Source organism: Lichenostomus cassidix, chromosome 1Aa, assembly GCF_008360975.1.
Source record: "Lichenostomus cassidix isolate B80296 chromosome 1Aa, HeHo_3.0, whole genome shotgun sequence".
Lineage (NCBI taxonomy): Eukaryota > Metazoa > Chordata > Aves > Passeriformes > Meliphagidae > Lichenostomus > Lichenostomus cassidix.
In genome coordinates, this window is record NC_139480.1 from 35,132,537 (window position 1) to 35,153,141 (window position 20,605).

The 20,605-nt window shown below is 36.8% G+C and overlaps 1 protein-coding gene across 1 annotated transcript in view; it reads left to right on the forward strand.

Annotated features, from left to right (window-relative positions):
• Positions 1–20,605, forward strand: part of TRHDE (thyrotropin releasing hormone degrading enzyme) — a 193,662-nt gene that overhangs the window by 39,333 nt on the left and 133,724 nt on the right. The window lies entirely within an intron of this gene.

Genomic DNA, 20,605 nt, shown 5'->3' on the forward strand with positions numbered 1-20,605 from the left:
TAATGGTGTAGGAGGTAGATAATGTAATTGATGCTTGTAGATGAGGGTATTGCATGAAAATTTTTCTAAGTATGTTTTGACATTTATTTCTTGGTGTCTTTTAATAATGGGTTGCAGGCAGTGTTCTCCTAGAGAAATATACAGATGGGTTAAACAAGCATATGGCATATTTAAGTACAAACAGAATTTCTGTGTGTATTTTCCTATATGTCTTCAAATATGTTAATAATGTTTTGTAAAGGCAGTTCTAGAGTTACAGGGGCCAAAAACTTAGAGGGGGAAAAATAATCAAGAACTTGCTGTTGAATAGTAAAGATGAACATAGAATGGTTTGGATTGTAAGGGATCTTAAAGATCATCTAGTTCCATCAAAACATCCCAACATCATTACTTCAGGTAGTTTATTGAGAATGGCAGCTGGCAGCAGTAGTAGTAACTGTATCTGCTTCAGAATATCTTTGAAAATTGCAATATATGGTATGGTCTTTAAACCCATCATGCTATATCCATTGTTAGTATGCTGTGGCATATCTTTTAAAAATATCTCACTGGAAGTGAGTATGTTCCAGTTTGGATCTTCTTGGAACAGAACAGGAGGAACAGCCACAAGTAAAACTGTATTTTTTTTCATCAAATAGTTGTAGTTGTAGTAAAAGTGTTGAGTTAATAGGAAATTCTGCTTGAAGATTTTTGCTATTCAGTAGTGATACTGTGAAAATAATTAATATAGAGAATAATTCTTTATACAGCAGTAAGGTCTAATTTATTTAATGTAAATCTGGGAAGAAAAATATCTGAACTCACTGATGTAAATATTTTTGAAAATTTTATTTGCATATTAATGCAGGTATAATTTGTAACAGTTCATCCAATCACTGATTGCTGTGTTTAAGCATGTGCTGGTGTCTTTAACCCGAAAGAGTGACGAGTTTTTATTTTTGTTTTAAACTTCAAAAATAATTCTAACTTTAGAAGATTAGGGACAATAGTCTGATGGGTGGAGAGAAGGACTAGAAATGGTACTACTGTAATCTAGCTATGATTGGGATTTTGCAGTAGTATTGAAGAATTTCCTGAATGAAAAGACAAAACAGCATTAGCGACAGCAGTGGAAAAAATGTGTATCAGGAAGATCTGTTGATACTGAAAGTGCACCTGGGCTCTCCAAAAGCTTAGGACTCATCTGATTTACTGCTATTACCACTGCAAAGAATTGAGTACTTTATTAAAGTTTTAAGAAAATGAGAATGGGGTTTTTTAGGGGACATTGCAGGAATTTTTAATTTCACTTCTAAATGTGAAAGTGGGAGTGAAAAATGAAGAACGTACTTAGCTTTTTAATGTCAACATCAGTTTTGCAGCAAATGTTCTATTTCAAACATAGATGTTTTTTAAAAAAAGATTTCATGTACTGTCCAGTTCTAATAAGAAAATAATAAGAAAAAACTTAACCAAATGTAATTATTTTGGTTGAAACCACAATTTATGATTACAAAATAATTCTGTCATTGAAAATACTGGCTAGTTTACTATGGAGGTGCTGTGCCAGCTACTGAGTGAGGCATTGCCAGTGGTGTATGCTGGGGTGTTCGTGTGTTAAGAGTTGGAATGGTAATGAATGTGAATTGGGATTTTCTCTAACTTGAATTACCAATTTCTACAGTTAAAAATTCTACTTAGCATGTAGGTCTGTGCTTTTTTCCCTGCATCATACCCTGAACTGGAAGGTGCTTGTGTAAGGATTCAAACTAGTGATTTTTATATGAATTTCATTAAAAAAAATAATGTCTTTTAAAACAACCTAGATTTTTCCAAGACTGTAGTACTACGATTGTAAACACTAGTTAAAGTGATGGGTAGATAAAGTATTGGGTTTTATTTAATCTAAAAAGATATGCAGAAGGGTTTTAAATTATATTCCTATGGTTAGTGAATACAAGATACTTCTGTATCTATATTACATAATAATTTTTAATCCCATTTGCGCCACACAAAAAGCTGCTTTGTATGCATAGAGCTTTTTCTTATGAGGGTCTTTGAGACTGGAATAGTCTTGAATTTTTCCCTCTGAAGCCCTGACCAGTTGCTGTTTTGAAGTATGCACAGCTTAGAAATTTATAAAGACAAAAAAGCAAACTGAAAAACCACCTCAAAACAGAGGCCTCAAAGGTCAAAGTGACACTATAGTGAATTATAACTGCCATGTGGACAGTTGCGATTCTTAAGTTGTGAATGGTTTGAGGTGGAGGGGCTGACTGCTTTTTCCAGCCAAGACTCCCCTGCATATGGGGTCACATGAGAGTGGAGCAGAGTGACAGAACCCCTCCCTTGCCCTGCTGGTCACGCTGCTTTTGATACAGCCCAGGATATGATTAGCTTTTTGGGCTGTGAGCGCACACTGCTGGCTCATGTGCCTCTCCTCCACCGACATCCCCAAGTGAAAGATATTCTCAGACTTCTTAAAATCTTTTGCTGTAGATTTGCTCTATAGTAAACATTGGAGTTTCATCTGATATATTTTGTGTGGTTATTGTTTTGTGTTTTTTTTTTCTTTAGAGGTATGTTTAGGGTACTAATTATCTGCCTCATGCAAAAATTATATGGTTCTGTTTTCATTATGCGACATAAAACACTTTGGAGTTGTGAATGCAAAGTCTCAGAAAATGATTTTCTAAGGGATTTAGTGAACATGTTGCACAATGGAAGACAAGGCTGGACCATTCACATTTGCTCATGGAGTACTTTTAGTGAACGGGATTCAGTTTTTAAAGTGTGTCACTGAAGAGTTTAAACTCTTTCTTGTAATGTAAAAAATAGCTCAACCATTAGGAAGAAGTTTAGCAGGGGAATGTTCTTGCTCTGATTTTTAAAGAAACTCACGTACCTCTGTTCCATTCCCTGATTGTTGACCGTGAATATTTTGGTGAGAGAGAACTGCTGCTGCCTGGTGCAGAATGAGTCATTGCAGGCCCAGAAAAAAGTGTTGAGATGCTGTCGTTATGTTAGCCAGCTGACTTGCTATGAGCACTAGTGATTAACTCTTCATTTTGATTTAAGTGCTTTACTATTAGCTTGACTCTAATGTTCCTAACCTATTCACTGCAGTGTTGCCTTCTGCCCTGCTTGATCTTCCATCATCTTCATCAGCACTCTCTGTGCTACTGCTTCTTTCCCCTTTGTTTGTCCTTTCCTCTGTCTCTGCTGCTCCTTCTAGGGTGAACCTCCATGTTATTGCCTGCATTCTCTGCTTAAGGTCTGTTAAAAGTTTCACAATTCAACCCTCATACTTACTCTTTCTCTCTAGCAAGGTGAGGCATCCTTCCACCTGTCCAACTCTGACCTGAAATTACTCTACTGCACACAGCAAGATAGCTTGTTTTTACTTCTCTGTCAATAAAATTAAAGCATTAATTATTACTTTATTTGTTCCTGTTTTTACAGTAGTTGAAAATGATCATCAGTTTGGTTGCCTCGTGATTAACAGGTTGCCAGCCTGAAAATTTAAGTCTTCTGGAATGAGAAAGTGTGGGAGAGCAGGCACTAAGAACTTGATTCATGTGCCTAAACATAATTAACTGGCACTGTTAAATGCCATGGGGTATCCTGAGAACTCTTACCTACTGTCCTGCTGGCCTTGAAATGAGATTCTGTTGGGCCATGGCTGGCCCATACCTGACAGTTTCACATGGTTTTATTGTTTTTTAATAACTTTGAACATCTCAGTTGGGGCTATCACCCATGTTTAGGCAGCAGAGTTGAAGCCTATGATTTTCTTGGGCCAGCTATGTGAAGCAAGCATAATGCTTCTGCACACAGAGGACTATTTGTTGATACAGATTCCTACACAGAAAAACAGTCAGGTGTCACTTCTTTCCTGGCCTCTGAAGCCTCTGTTTTGAGATTTGGGGTGTGTTGTTTTCTTTTTTTTCTTTTTAATTTCTAAGATGTGAGCACTTCAAAACAGAAACTGGTCAGGACACCGGGGGAAAAATTCCAGCTCCAGGCTTAGGGAAAAGCAGTGCATTTTCTCAGAACAGTGCTTTGAAATAGAAAAAGGAACTGTGAATTACTAAACTGAAACAAACCATATAGGAAATCAATCCACAGTATGATGTTAACAAAAAAGGGAAAAGATAGTCATCACTTAGGACTTATTATAATGTTCTAAACTATTTCAAATGATAAGCCAATTATTTCCATTAGTGAATTTAATATGGCTCACAGTGGGCATTCTAACAGGTTTTGGAAGTTTGATAAGGAGTACCTGATCTCTTTCTGTTGCATTAGCGTGGCAAGTCTGATATTGTTTGCAGGAGGTGGGAAAGGTTACATATAGGAATAAAGTACCTTTATATAGAATAAAGGTGAATGGGCCCCAGTAGAAATAATCCTCTTCTGAATGAACTATTTTCATTTTATTATGTTGTGATTCCCCCCCCGCCCCTTAACTGTGACATGAATCAAATCCATACCTCTCAAACAAGGCAAGTATTCAGACAGGAGTATTATTGCCAGTAGTAATTCAGTCAGCCCATAGTAAAAAGAAGGCGACCAAATCTGACAATGTCCCCACTGGCTATTCAGCTAAATCAGCTTGGATTTTAAATGAGTAATTAAAAAAAAGACCCAAAAAACCCACAAACCCAAAAGTGATGCTGTTATGAGAGGGTAATAGGATATGGGATTGTGGGAGATTCCCTGGAAATGTCAGGGCTGTTTTTGAGCCAGGAGAATCCTTCATCTGAATGTAAATAGATTTTTCCCAAGCTGCTCTTCAGTATGTCTTTTGAGTCGTTAGTATCAATGTAGAAGTGGGTACACTGAATTTCATCAGTGTCTATTCTTAGTTCTCTACCTTGTGAGAAACATAAATGCCTTCAGAACATGATGCATTTTATAATGAATTAGGAGAAATAAATCTTGACTGAGAAGGTACCAGGAAAGGTATCTCTTGTGACTACACAGAGAGGAAACTAATCTGGCTAGTTTAAATTTGATCTCTGGTTTTTAGATGGATTAAAGATGAGGTGAATACTTCTGCAGGATTTATAAAATGGGATAAGATCTCTGAGAGAAACAGAAACACCATAGAAATTATGGGAATCACCAGAAAACTCTGTGAACTTCTACCTGGTATGAGGTAGTTAAATGCCTAAAAGCACATGAATCCAAAATACTTTTTAGATGGCTGAAGTAGTTTTCCTTATAGTTCCTTTCACTCTACCTGAACAGAGCTCTCATACCTGATTGACCATGTCCAGCTTTTGAACTCATTTTATTTTTAGGAGAGGCTACAGAACAATTTTAATAACCTGTCAGGTTTGACAGTCCAGGGGGTTCATCAGAGACTTTGACCAGCAGCTGAGATCTTTTACGGAAGCAACTGTAGCTTTCTATTCTCTTTCTCTCCTTTAAGAGCCTTGGGTCCACAATGAACTTCATGTTTGTATAGACATTATGAGCAGTAGTTTTTATTATAGGATAGGGTCTATATGTCATTAGGATACCATGAGAGTTACTTTCTGTGTGTGGTGTGAGACTATGAAAGTTACCATGCAAAGCTCAGAGCTATGTGGCAGAAAAACAAATACAGAAGGGTTTGGAGAAAAGATAAATGATATCACTGAGGATACCATGATAGATTTATGTGGTGCTCAAGAAGAGGGGTGTGTGAATCCTTGGGCATTGTGCAGGAAGATTGGATTGCAGTAGAATGTGCTAAACCATTAATTTTTTTCTTTTGAAAGTGGTACCTATGGCATTTAGGTTGAACGAAGTAGGTAATGCAGTTGGTCTATATCAATTAGAGTACCAAGGAGAAAATAATGGCCTTTTCTCTCAGAATTGAGGTAGAAATCTGATACCATCTACATATAAAATAGTACAGAAGTGTTACACAATCTGCTCAAGTGTATTGTCTTTTGGTGAAAAAGGAAATGGCTGTTGTTGACCGAATGAAATGTATAGTCCCCCTATGCAATCTTACACATTGGGCATTGTTTAAACAACACCTTCAAGAGAACTGCATATTCACAAACAAAGCTAATGAAATAATATGTAATGGAGTTACATGTTCATAATGACCCCATTTGAGTAAATATGAAAATTTACTGAGGACTTGCTTGACTTTCTGTAATTTTGGTTCATAGTTATGCGACAAACTTTAAATAATTTCAAGTTCAGTTCATGAAGGTTCCAGTTTTCATTTAACTTTGCAGTTTCAAAGGTAGGGTAGCAAAAAACAAGGATATTATGGTGATTCCTGTTTTTTTCCTTCTTAACGTGTGAAGTAGAGGCTTTCCTGAAGAGTAAAGCTCAGTAAAATCAAAGTATTGTGCTGGTGAGAAAAAAAAAAAAGGCAGATTAAAGTACTGTCCACATCAAACATTGACACAGTTCAGTCAGACTGTTTTTTTAACATGTGCAGTTGGAGTACAGGGCAATTTTGTTCTTTTTAAAGAATTTTTGGTGGGAATTGTTTGAGACAGGTAGACTTATATACATCATCAGCAGCAGTATCTTTCACTAGCATTTTCTTCTCATTCAGCATTGTGGGTTTTGGCCTCCCACATTTGACTTGAAAAGTGAAGATGACTTAGTTTCAGGCCGAACTCAGAAACAAGTTCAAATGAGGAGGAACTATAAATCAATACAATGAAATCTTTTTTCCATTCCTGTCTAAAACCACGTTCTGTACGAGTTTTAACCCTGCCTAGTGTTATGCTTGCTGAATGTTGCAGTTGCTGTGTTTGGTCTCCAGCCCTGGAAGAGCTAATGCCTGTTCAGAGTCTAACTTCAGAAGCACAATTTTATTTAGCCTGAAAGTCATACTATAGCCTATTTCCTAGGTCAAGACAGGCAAGAAAGCCTTACAAGACATTTCTCCTGCATCTCTCCCTCACTGGAGGCTCTTAGAGCTGTTAGGGTTTGTGTAACTCCTTGCATTCTTTCTTTTAGCATAAGCTGGATGCTTGAAGAGTTCTTAGCAAACTGTTTTGGGATGCTTAACTGTAGTTTCAGTGTTAATCTGTACCTTCTGCCACTTATTCAAAGTCTCTGAATGGCTGGAATGGCAACCTCCATGCAGAAAGACTAAAAGCAGATTTTAACAATTGCATTGTGTCGTTGCTTTGCATAGGTAGCAATTGTTTTCAAAGCAATTTTGAAAATACTGCCATCAGTTACATGCTGATTATTAGTACTTTTTAGAGTATGTGAATTTATTTATTTTACATATCAGTATCATTGCTAGAAGTGAGAAGAAAAACAATTGGGTTTTTGGTTGGTTGTTTTCTTTTTTACCCCCCTGCAGCACTGAAGAAGTGTTCCTGTTAACTCTCCATGTTTTCAGTTTTAGAAGGATTATGCTCCTTTGGGGTAGTTTGTTATGCTTTCCAGATGGTATTGTGACAAATTTTGTTTTCCCTTAGATGCTGATTTGAGGGCAGCAAATACATTACTTTGAGAAACATAAGTTTCACTAGGCAAAACTGATGAGAAAGCACTTTGCCCACTGCTTCACTTAAACTGATTTGTATATGGCTTTGTTTATTTTCATATGCTTGTTTTGAAATATGCATGTATGTATTTTAAAATGTTACCTTATTCACACATAATGTAACACCAAGATCATGATAACTCTAATTGTTCCTACTGAGAACATGCTTCTTCACTATGAACCTTGTGCCATAAAGAAAACAGATGAGGAAAGTGCACACTCACACACTCAAAATACTCTAATTAATATTTTTCCTTGTAAATCTAAAAGGTATGCATTACTGGTGCAGTGAGAGAAAAAAAATATCACCTACTGAAAATTTCCTGAATATTAGAAACAGTTAGAAGTCTTCATGTGAATGTGTAAAAATGAGCTTTCACATCTTACTTCTGTACTGTAAAAACCCCTATAGATACAGATGTAAAGATGATACATTTTCATACATCAGCAAAGAGCACTAGGAGTTTCTTTCAAGAGATTATGACAGTGTCTTGAAAAGATCATAACACATTAAAGTGGGACTTAAGTAGGCCAGAGATTTCTGTTCATACAAAAGATGTGAAAAAATGAATAACTACTGAGCTGAATAAACCTATTGCTGCTGCCTAGATTCTGCTGGCTTAGTTATAAACCTTCCACCTGTACTAGCTAGTTTCTGTAAGCTACTGAAATTCAAAGGGATGTATGTTCTCACCTTTTATTGCTTTTGCTAAGGATATTGTAACTGAAAAATATCCTAACACAATGAATTTTGCTACATTTGCAGCTCAATGCCTGAAGCAACTTCATTTTTATATTAAAGAAACCAAGGATTTTCAGTGTAACGATGAAAATATTAAGATGGCTGAACAACTTTCATTTAAACAAGTGAATTACCATTGTACATTTCCCCCTTGCCCCACCTTACTTCCTGTGTGCTGGGAAGCTTCTTAAAATGGTATATGGACATTGAAAGAATCACTTAATTAAAATTCTGTGGAGATCTCTGGCAGGTACTGCTAAACTCGCTTTCCCTGTTCTCTCCTGCTGTATATGAATTCTTCTTTTCTTCTAATTTATTTAAATGCCATCTGCTTGTGTATTTAAACCATAACATTTCCAGATTCAGGATCAGTTCTGGGAAGACAGTGATTTCCATCACTCTCTCTGATTCTTATCAGTAACACTTCTAACAAAGCTATCCTCGTGAAGATGTATATTTGTCATAGTGATAGCACACTTCAGAAAGTGTATTAAGCTAAAACAACTCCCACTGTTCAACTAAAAAATATGTTCCTTGTCATGTGCTACTCCTCACTGAAATTAAACTCGGGCAACATTTTAGTCTAGAAAAATCCAGTTGCTTTTTCTCCCAGAGTGTTTGGCATGGCTGCACGTAGTTCTTCTTCCGTATGTTACTGAGCAGTTGAATCCTGAAATGGGTGGGAGTGGGAGGGAAGGGGACAGATGCACAAAAGACCTTAGAATTGCCTTCTGGAGACCCTTGTCATTAGTTTCTGCAGCTATTTTTGTCTCTCTGGGGTGCTTAGATAAATCATTAGAAACTATTTCCAAATAGTCCTTGAGTTTGTGGCTTTGTAACTGATCCTGAGCTCTGCAACAGTAGAGGATTTACCAGTGAAAGGGATCATGCCACGAGAACTCCTGATACATATTTTATTCAGCAGGGGCTTTGGTCTATCACCAGCACTGTGACATCAGGTTTCCTTTTGGATGTCACGATGTAAAAGCACCAGTAGTCTGATAGAACATTAGTTACACGTGGCTCTTTATGATGTGGCTCCCAAACAGTAACAGAACTCAGTTTCATGGTGATTATTAGGTTGAATTCCTCATAGGTAATTACATGAGATGTTTCCATAGTTGTTATAGTACCTATGCACACTGTAATCACTGTTTACTTGCAATGCATTTTCAAATCAAGAAACAGCACAATTCTGTTGTCCTATTTAGACGCTCAGCGGAAAGCCAAAGAGTGCTGAGAGGTGAAGGCAGGCAAATATTTTGCTGGTCAGACCTGTATAAAATGTTCAGTTGCCAGATAGAATTTGAGTATGTATAGAAACAGAAGGCATCTGGAACTTGCATCCTTTTATGGTTAAGTACTGATGATTAAGTTTCATGTGAGGGACATACAAGTGACTGCAATATTACCTGCTTTAAAATTGATCTGAGAGCTGTTCTTCCTAGGGTGCTAATTCTCGGGCATGGAAATACATAAAGCTTCGCAAAACTGTCAGCCATAACTTAGATACATAGAAAAATGCATTATCTGTCTTTTCACCACTAATGTAAAAATTATTTCCTAGTCATCTTTTCTCTATATTCTTGAAATGGTTTAAGCTTTGCTTCTGTCTTAAAGTAATCACAGACAATTGAATTTTATGAAGAAGCAGGCTGTTACTCAGTAACAAACAGATGCATTAGAAATGCAGTTTTATGCTTCATGCCATATCTCCAGGATTTTCTGTAGAAACCAAAGAACAGTTTCCAAGTGATTAAAAGCACCTGAATTTCCAAGTTACGATTGATAGCAAAATGATCTTATGTAGCTCTTAATAACACCTTCCAAAGACAAGAATGTTGCCAAGTGATAGAGATGGATATTTGAAATAGCTCTCAGTCATTCAGAGAAACAGTAAACAGACAGCTTTCTGTAATGCTTATTTTGTATTTGGGGACAACTGGATGCAAGTCCAGCCCCAGAAAAATTCACTGTGTTTTGTCTTTGCCAGTCTATTTCTTTAAAAAAATAAAGGGAAAGAAAAGCTTGCTCTTTGCAATCAAAATACAATTGCTGTGTGACAGCTCTGATGTGGAGTATAAAATGGTCAAATTCAAGTACACAGCTGAAGGATAATTTAGTGTTGCAACAGTGAAGTGGAGAAAAATAACATTACAAGTGAGTTAAATGTAATTTTAAACAATAAGAGCAAATTTTCCTACAAGTAGTTCCAACCTCTTAAAATTTTACATATACTTGTAGTGAATGTTCCTTTAATATTAATCTGTCTATCCAACCATACATGTACACATAGACACATGCAAGCGTAAATATCCAGCCTGTATTTTATGATGGTAATCCTATAATTAAGGTTGTAAGGATACTTACCTATTGAAAAAATTCCAGTCAGAGGATGCCAGACTTTGTGGAGGCACTCCCAAGCTACAGTTCCCACCTTCCTGGTGTCATATGTAACAGGTCTAAGCCTGATCATGAAATCAAGAAATGTGCCCCATGGGGTAGGGAGGCTGGGAACAGTGCCTTACTTACAAGCATGAGATGAGTGTGGACATGTGGATAACGATAAGATTGGATGTACTGGTATTTGCTTATGGGAAGTTAATTTTCTTCATGGTGGCTGGTGTGGGGGTCTGTGTGTTTTTATTTTTTTGTCAGTAACTTTGTGTCTCATGTTCTGATGGAGAAATTGCATGAGTGCATTTATCTCATATGCAGTTCCTTCCTTTCCTATTACTCACAGTTTTCTAGAGGCCTGTGTGGAGTATCCCAGTAAAGGAAAGGCATCTTCTTCATCCTCTTACAAATCTGTTAGAGGGGACATGTTCTCAAATGCCTAGAGTATGTTGCATTTCTTTCAGTGTGAATAGATTGTATTTTTGGTAAACTCTATATTACAAAGTTGCACCTGTAAGTATTCTTTCTTTCGTCTTAGCAGATTTAGTGAAAGATGAAACAGCAGATGTATACATCTAATTTTATAATGAAGAAATATTAGAACCTTGGCTTATAATTTTCTTTATGCTGATCACTGAGTTTTACTTCAAAATCTAATCATAGTATTTTCTCCTCTTTTCTGTCTTAGGAAGTATTAACTGTACAGACTTGATTGCTGAGTGTCATTATTATAGTGATAATTGCCTTTGTCATACTTTTCTGGTCTTTCTGGTTGTACCATTTTAGGATGGCAGTGGCCTCTGAGTCAAGCTGTTTTCTCATTTGTATGTTACACTTCTGTGTGGTGTACTACGTTTTTTAGACTCAGTTAACAGGAAGCTGAAGCTGAATCCTGTACCTGACTCTTAAAACTACCATCTGAGATTTACTTCAGATTTAAAAATTATGTGTGCTCAAAGCATAATAAAATTTTAATGGGTTTTAGTAGTATACTAAGATTTGTATTCTTTAAAAAGAATTTTTCTCTAGCAGCTAAAATAGAGATGAAAAAGGATTTTTTCTCTTCCTTTATTTATCTCACCTGAAGTCACACTTCATGACATTTGGGATTATGGATTTACTTGGACTTTATCTAGACTGTTTGGTTTGCCAGGTAGCTTGAATCATTGAATCTGTGGCTACTACCTTCTCTACATGACAGTGTTCAATTCTGTGTCTCTGCCAACGTGGTTGTGAAGGCAGTATAGTTGTAGCACTGAACAGCATATATATAACCTTTTGTTTACCTTTTCTGCTCTTGACATTATTTTTATGTCCACTGGAGCTGTTCTAACATTGAATCCATCTCTCCATCTTTAAACTCTATTACAGCAATCTTTGCTTGACATCTTCCTTTCATGTTTTTATGCATTGTGATGAGCATTGAGATGGGGAATCCCAGGTGCTGTTAGACTAGAAATTCAGTACGTGGTTGGAGAGCTGCCAGCAGCTGGTATGAGTTGCATATTGGAGAATCAATATGAACTGCCTGACTTTACTTGTGGGTCTTGGTTGTCCAGCCTAGTTGTCCTTGATACTCAGTGTGCCTACTTGATTTATGTTTTAAACGGGATGGAACCAAAACATGTACACAAAGAAGATGATTTGAGCCATGAAGATAATGTTGTCTGCTTGATCTTAAAAGGTGATTTCTCATTTAGGCCTTGAATTTATCATAAATCTGATTTAGAATGTTTTTAATTAAGAGCTTTTATTCAGTTGGATCAGACTTTATTGTCTTCCTTTATATTTCTTTTAGATGTTCATGTAATTAACAAAAGCTAATTTCTTTTCTTTCTTGTTTGCCATCCAAAGCAAAACTATTGTACAATTTTAGAAGATGAGATTGCGGAGCTTTTGTAGGCTGTATTTATATAGACAAAGAGCTTTTAAAAACAAGAGTTTTAAATAAACAATAGAGGTATACTGTATGATCAATGCACATGAGTTTGTGCTTAAATTTCCCATTACTGTGTAAAAAGCTTAGTAAAACATATTTAGATCAGAGTAGTTTAAATTTTTTTTGCACTCATCACTATTGATTAATGTACCATGCTACTAATAGCACATTTGTGTATTGTGGGCTGCCTCAACTAGGCTGTAATCCCATCAGCTCTCATCAATCAAACATGGCTAGGCACGACTGGAATTTGCATGGAGGCTGTCTTGTTGGGAAAACAGTCTTTTAATTCAATTGACGTTCTGCTTCCAACTGACTCAATTCTTCTTTTGCAATATGATGAAATAAATGCAGAGAAATCCTTCACCATGTCAATGCCTTAAAGTAGTTGCCCATTTGGTGAGGTATATATATGGATACTTACATCTGGTGAAATTTCTCCATAGAGTGAATTGTGTAAATTGTGTCAATGATTCTTCCACAACTAAAACTCCACTAAGCCAAAACCACTTCAGAATAATAAATGAAGTGATTAAGTCAACATTAAAGTGCTAAAACATCTGTCATCACTCACTTGTTATCCAACCAAAGTTCTGTAGTTCAGATGAAATACAATTTGTAGTCTTATTTTTTGTTCAATGAAATAATATTGTTGGATGCACAAAATTTCTGTATGTTGTCTATTGAATATATATAGCACAGAATATGAAATTAAAGTCTTGTATTGTACTATAAATGTCAGAATAAATTACATGCTATATTTTTTTGTATGGTGATGGGTAAGCCTGAAAGAATATCTTTGTGACCAGAAATATTCGGCTTTATGAAGTACAATAAATGTGAGGTTGTAGGTTTTATAAGAGCTTTTGAATTTGATTTATAAAAAGATTAACAATGTTGCTAAAGGGATTTTCTGGAATAGGCAACATTAGTGTGTAGAGTGGTATCCAAATATGTTAAAAACATTCCCACTGAATAACAATTGGAAAAACACTCTTGTATTTTGTGGTTAAAAATAATGCTATTAATTTTTGGTTTTTAAATAGCAGTAGACATTTTTGGAAGAAAGGCAGTTTTAAAATTTATCCAGTGGGTTTTTTTTTAGGCCTGTTAACTGGCATATCCTCAATGGATATAGAAAATAGCTATTTTTTTTCAGTAAGAACACAGTAGAAGAGTTGTGGAGCCCTAAGAATTCAAATGAATAATTTGTCAATGGAGATTTCAATTCAGGAGCTATTTCAACAAGTCATATGTTTGAATTTAAGTATGTGGTTATTTTTTTGACTCAAACCTAATATGTTTAAGTACCTCATTGCCATGAACTTCTAAATACCATAAGTGGGAGATGCCAACAGGTGATTGTTATCTGCAGTGGTGTTATATGTACAGAATGTTTGGTATCTAACAGATGTCAATATCAATGTGCTTACAGAAGAAATGTTTAAAATTAATGTTATAAAATATAAATGAAGAAAAAGTTGAACTAGATGCCATACGTTTTTTTTACTTGCAAGAGACTTCACTTTTGAACAAACATTTAAGCTGACCTTTTTGCTGTTGACTGTGCTGAGGTTTATAATTCATAAGAATGGAAAAAACTCAGGTGGGAAGTAATGGTTTGCAATTGGCTACAGTAAGCTTTCATGGCAAAAATATGAGCAGTACTTAGAACAAATTTTCAAACACCTTTTTCCTGATACCTGGTTGCAGAAGAAACAGTTTTTCAAATTTCCTTCAATAGGAAACAATAATTTTATAGAATATTTCAGTTAGTAGAAGGTGCTTCAGACAGAGTTTGCTTTCTCTTGTGTTTGATGGAACTTTTCATACGGATTTTCAATTGTAATAATCCTTCCTTCTCAAATTTGTAGCTGAGTTCATGGTTTACATGTCATTGCCTGTGATGACAAGTAAACAGCAAATTATGTTAAAGTGCATGTACAGTTCATAAAAAGGTGATCTTCTAATTTATGTATCATACTGTTAGATATCCAGGAGCACTAATGTTTGTGTTGGCTCACGGTACGACTGTTTGGAGTCACCTTCTCAGCTAACATCTGCCTGAGGAATCTCTGGCTCGTTTGGACAGCATTTCAGTGTTGTATGGCTCAGTACAACACTCCATCAGGATTTTCCCATCCTTTGCAAGAGTAATAGAGCAGTAAGCCTTTTCATTATCACTTGGGTTTCTGAAAAGTTACTGCCTTAAGGACCAAATCTTAGGTTACTCAAATGTAGATTCAAATTAAAGAAAAAATCAGTTTACTTTCCAGACTGACAAGAACTCTTCACTTGTGCTTTTGGATCCGTGGTCTGTTTTTGAGTCCACAAAGCTGGGAAGTCTTCTTTGTTGGGTCCTCTCAGACTTTGATTTGGGGTGCAATTATACCATACATTGACAGCTTCTGGAAAAGTCTGGATTATGAAGCAGATCTGCCCATTACTGCTTGTTCCCAATTTCCTCACACATGGACCATTAGAATGGTTATTAAATATTGCTTAAAATTGCTTAAATTGTTATTAAATGTTAAGTCAGCTTGTTGAAATGACTCAAGTAAAAATAAGCTGCTAGAAAAGATTCTCCTGGACCCTGGGATCTTTTCAAAACATAAACATTCAGTTTTTAAAAGATACATGAAAAGAGAAGACACTTTATATCAAATAATTAAAACCTGTCCCCCCCAGTATCTTGTATATTAATGCAAGGGAATATCTCATGAAAGAATGCCCAGAATCACTTACTCAAAATGCAAAAGCAATGGACAGAAGTCAGCATTTCTCTAAACCAGATTTATAATCACTGTGTGGTTCTTTTTCAGACCCTTTTCTAAGAGTAAGATTTTTCCTGTGATTGGTTTGTTTTCTTTTGCTTTCTGCCAACAAGCTGATATTTTATTAGCTTTCAAATGTTTTTCTGTGCATTCTTGTAATTTGTGTGCAAATGCACGAGTAGTTTAAGCAGCTAAAAATTTCTATTTGCCTCTGCAAATGAGGCTGAATTGAGTCACCGCTTTTCAGTGTCTCCGGGATAATATTAATGTAGCTGGAGAGGTAAAGGAACAGATTGTTATTGTTGCTAAAAAATTGTTAATGTGGTAAGAATTGTTCTACCTCTTTTTTTTTTCTCTTTCTCTGAGATCTTTTGTCAAGCTCATGTTGACAAGGCAGCAGTGAAAAAGGTTGTTGAGAAGAATACGGCTGTAGTCCCCTGAAAAACTAGTATAGGGTCCTCTGTACACTGACATCTAAAGATACTATAAGCCAAGTAGATTATGTAAAAAGAGGCAGAATAATTTGCATTGACTTTTACTGGCTGACAAAGCAAATTGTCTTTTCTATCATGTTGTGGAGAATTTACATTATTTGTTAAATGATTTCTAGAACAGAATAAAAGCATCTGGAGGAAATAATCACAGAGAAAAGCCCAAGGGATAATCTTCAGATACAGCAAATAATTGGAGCTTTAGCTATACAGGTTGTTTGAAGAGTAATTCCATGCCCAGAGGAGCCAATGGGAGAAACCTGAAATGGTTTCCACAGACATTGATTCAAAGCTTTGAGCCGGCAGAAACAGCAAGCCAATTTCTTGCAACTCTTCTCTATGTAAAGAGCTATACTGTGCTTTTATCAAGCAATTTTATAAGCTCAGAATTTCTTCACAAGCTCTAATCCATCTCTTAATGCTGGGTTTTGGACCAAAGAATGTTCTCTGATCTTTGTTGCTTTCTTTTAATGCTAGAAACATTCTTTATTGGAAGGAAACACTACATAAATCCCTAGTAAGAAGCTGTCTCTTTATATAGAGTAACTGATTGTCTCTTCCTGTGTCAAAACCATGGAGCAAGTTTCTCAAGGCAGCAGAGCCTCTGTGCAATAGCTGAATGAATATATGTCCTTTTCTCTGAGTGGATCCACCCTCTGGTAGGAGGCTCTGGTGGAGGATGGGCTTCCTAAACCAGTCATGTTGTTCATGCGAAGTAAGTTCATTGCACCCATGTGTTTTAGACAGGCTGGGAGTGTTGCAAAAGTGAGGTGCCTGGTGGGCTACTGAGAGAGGGACTAGTATTTTGCTTTAAATGTTGTTAAAGACAGAATTTTGAAATGTGGGGACACCATATGGCACATGGCAAAAAGCTTCTTCAAATTTCAGTGAATCCATGTTCACTAAAAATCTGACTCCAAATTTAAGTTTGTAGATGGTAATTGTGAATTTGTATTCCCTTCTGGACTGGAGAAACTGTGGATTTCTGGATGGCCTGTAAGTAAATACACAGAAATCTGTCTGCAGCATAGATCTTTTGCTGATCATGTGCCCCTGCCAAGTTGTGTTGCAAACAGGCAAGACTCTCCTCACTGCTTCAAGGGAGGGGGGCTGAACTTCACACCTGGGTTTCTGTAGGAGACTGTCTTAAAGGCTTCCCTTGGTTTCAGGCAGATAGATTTTTTTTTCACGGCATCACCCGCATGGTTCTGGCTGCAGACTGATCTGAGGAAATGAGGACAAGAATGACATTACTCTACAGCAACATGATTATTTGGTAGCTTTTTGTGTTTCTTGAACTGTGGGAGACAAAGCCAATGACGTGTACAGCACTGCTGCTGTTGCTCCGTTATCCCACTCGTTAGTGAATCAGCACTTCTAGAAGGAGATTCGTTGGTCAGATGTTGTGTTGTCTGAGGAAGTGCTGAGTGAGTAAGTTATTCCTCCTGGCTGGCACTTCACTGTGAAAACCAAGGAGTATGTTTCCTGCAGTGTGGTGTCCTTTTGGAAGACAGCAAAGAAAGAAATTGAAAAAAAAGGGACAAGAAGAGTTTACTTTAGCTATTGATATTTCACTGCTGTAGTGCTTGCATAAGCATCCCAAGCTCTCTCTCAGGGTTCAGGGGGACTTATTTTTTCTCCATGTTTATTGTGGAAATGTCAAGTGATAGAAACATGTTTTAATCATATTTCTGTCTGTTTTCCATGTGGTCTTCCATAGCATGCATGTGGTGTATGGATGCTGGTTGATTTGTGGCTCAGACTCTTCAGAATCAAAGCTGTTACTTTTTGTACTATGTGTTAAAGGAAACATACGGAACTGTTTTTTTGCAGTCAGGTTTCTGAAAGGGCTAAGAATGTCTTCAGTTAACTCTACTTGGCACACATGTGGTATTGGCACCATTCAAATAAGTGACCAAGAAACAAGCACAGGCAAACAGAAATAGTTATATATCACTGAGTGCCACTAGTTGTCTTTTTCTTTCTCCAGCCTAAGATTTCTTCTAAAATGCTGTTGGACAACAGCTCCAGAAAGATAGATTGTACACCTACTACAAAGATTTTCACAGTAGTAAAAATGACATGTGGTGGAACCACCCTGAACAGGAGAAAATGCAGGGTTTTTTAGAGCCAAGTTGAGAGAATGCATCATGTAGTTGGGGACACAGTCTGGAAAGGGACCTCAGTTGTTACACCCAGTCCTACTTCTGTGTTTGACAGCCAGCTGTATCAGCAGCTCATCAAGCTCCAGTTTAAATATGTCTACAGTCTTCTGATGCCAATAGTCCTATCAGAAAATGTTCCGAATTCAGAATTAATTGACAGAAGTCCATCTTGTGAAGTCTGAATTCTGGAAGTGGCGGCCAATAGGGTTCTTCAGGTCTGCCTTCAAAAGGTTCATTGTGGCCACGAATGCTTCATTTTACACTACTTTTTGGAAGAAAATTAAAACATGAATTTTAAAGCCTGCCATATAGAACATTAAATACACAGTTCTGTTGTTTCTTCCACAGTAAATGTATCCTGACTTGGTAAAGGAATGAGTGAACTGTCTTTTAGCAAATAGCTGTGTACTTCTTGGACTTGATAGCTTTCATTGGCCTGGAAGCAGTGGGCAGTAAGAAAAATGTGCAAGTAGGAAAGACAACCTAGACCTTACGTGTAGTTCATTGCTTTGAAGGAAAACATTTTGACTTTTTGCCATTCCTTAGGCCTGGAGCAGAAAGGAGAAAAAAGTCAGAGAAAAAATGCTCATTGTAATCAAGGGAAAGTCTGACAATTTAGGCACTACACTGTAACCTGTTTCCTCTTAGCACTACTAGCTATTTAAAAAATATGAAAGACGGAAAATCCGGATGCCCTGGGTTTGGCACTTACATTAGATGCCACTACTGAGGTCCAGAAGGAACTAACTGTATTAGGTTTGTTGTTTCTATTTTGTGGAATACTATCATACAGCTATTATTTCTCTTTTTCAGACTGTCCGTTCCACATCTTTCCCAAATCCACTCAGTTTCTTTCTACTTCATGTACTGATGGGGACCATGCCTAGCTTTACTATAGACAGTTCTTTCCCAGATCTGGTTCTTAGAAAATCCACACTGTTGCAGGGGAGGCAGATTAATTTGTAAAACCTGGCATTTCCAGTTCTCATCAAGGCTGGAGCCTTGCAGGTCATGTGAAAAGGAAGAGTCAGATGAATAAAAGCATTAATATATAGTAGATTATCAGACTTTTTGAGATGTGTAAACCGTCTTGCTCTAGCACAAAGCACCTGCTGATTGACAGGGATGGAAGGGCAGAAGGGAGAGAGAGGCTAACAAGTGAAAAAAGGATCAGGTTGTGCTGTAGATTTTTTACAGCTGTTCATTCCCTTCATTACTGAAGCATTTGGGTAAAGTAAGATGCAGGAGTTACATGGTTACCAGAGGGGATCAGGGGTTGTATTTTCTAATTCTGGGTACACAGTCAATTTAAGATATTTTTTGTGGTATCAATGTATCCTTCCAGACAGGATTAATATCAATTAATCTCAAACTCATTGTCAACCCAAAGAGACCTGTAACCACCATAGTTACTCTCAGTAAAAAGACCATGTTGCCTTTTGTGTGGGTCACACACATCCTCTGGGTGTATCTCTGTAAAAGACTAATGTGTTCCAGTCAATGTCAGGCTGTGAATATGGAATGGTTCAGTCTTCAGTGGAATGTGTATTATGCCTCATAGAAAATGTTGAGGGTTCACTCGTTGTCAGTCCAGGCTGGCAACACTGTTTGGGTGTCACCTCTCACATTAGCACTACCAAAGCAGGACATGGCAAGAAGATAGGTGGAGATACTAAATTTTTTTCTGCGTGGATTGATGCATACAAATAAGAGTGTTTCTGTCAGAAGATGTGGAAGAGAGAGGGACTGAAAAGCAAAGAATTCTGATTACAGATCTGGGTCATAGGAGAAAGAATGTACCTTGTTATTTGGAGTCGTTTTTGGTCAAGGGTGGGTGAAGGAGATAGGGCACATGTGAAAATCACAGTTCTCAGTCAGAAAAAGTACTGTTTTACTAATTAAACCATACAGTGTGGTAGAAATTTCTAAAGCTGGTTTAAGTTCAAAGCTCTTCGCTTCAAATTATCATTCTACTTTTTTTTTTTTTTAACTGCATATTGCTGTTTGTGTTTAGGACATGAGTATGTTTGTTTCAGTTTAACTCAATTTAGGGCTGATTTAAAAATAACTAGTTCACTTCAATATGCTCCCTATTGCTTGTAATACTCCTTAAAAATGGAGTATTGGAATGCTGTATTAACTAAATACCCTGCTTACAAATTCAAGGGCATAAAAAGAAGTTACTTCTCTTGTTAAATGGTATTGAATAGTTTTTGATTTATTGTTTTGGAGAAGTGTCCTCCAGTGATAACGAGGAAAAGTCTTTGCCACATAGTTGGTAACGTTAGTTAAGTGAACGCCTGCACACCGGAGCATACAGAGTCATTCTCCATGATTTCTGTGAGATACCTACAAGAATAAGTGTAATAGAATAGAAATGTGGGTGTGTAGGAGAGCAAGACAAACAGATCTGCAGTGCTGGAACAGAGGCAGAACTCATATTCTAGAGTGCCCTAGGGACCCGATTGCATCAGTTTACATTTCGTAGGCCTGTTTTGCAGAGAAAACAACTATTTTCTATTTTTTAACTGTAAATGGAAGTCTTTTTTCTTTGGCTTATGGATTAGCATTGTTGACAAAGTACTCATGAGTTGCCTCC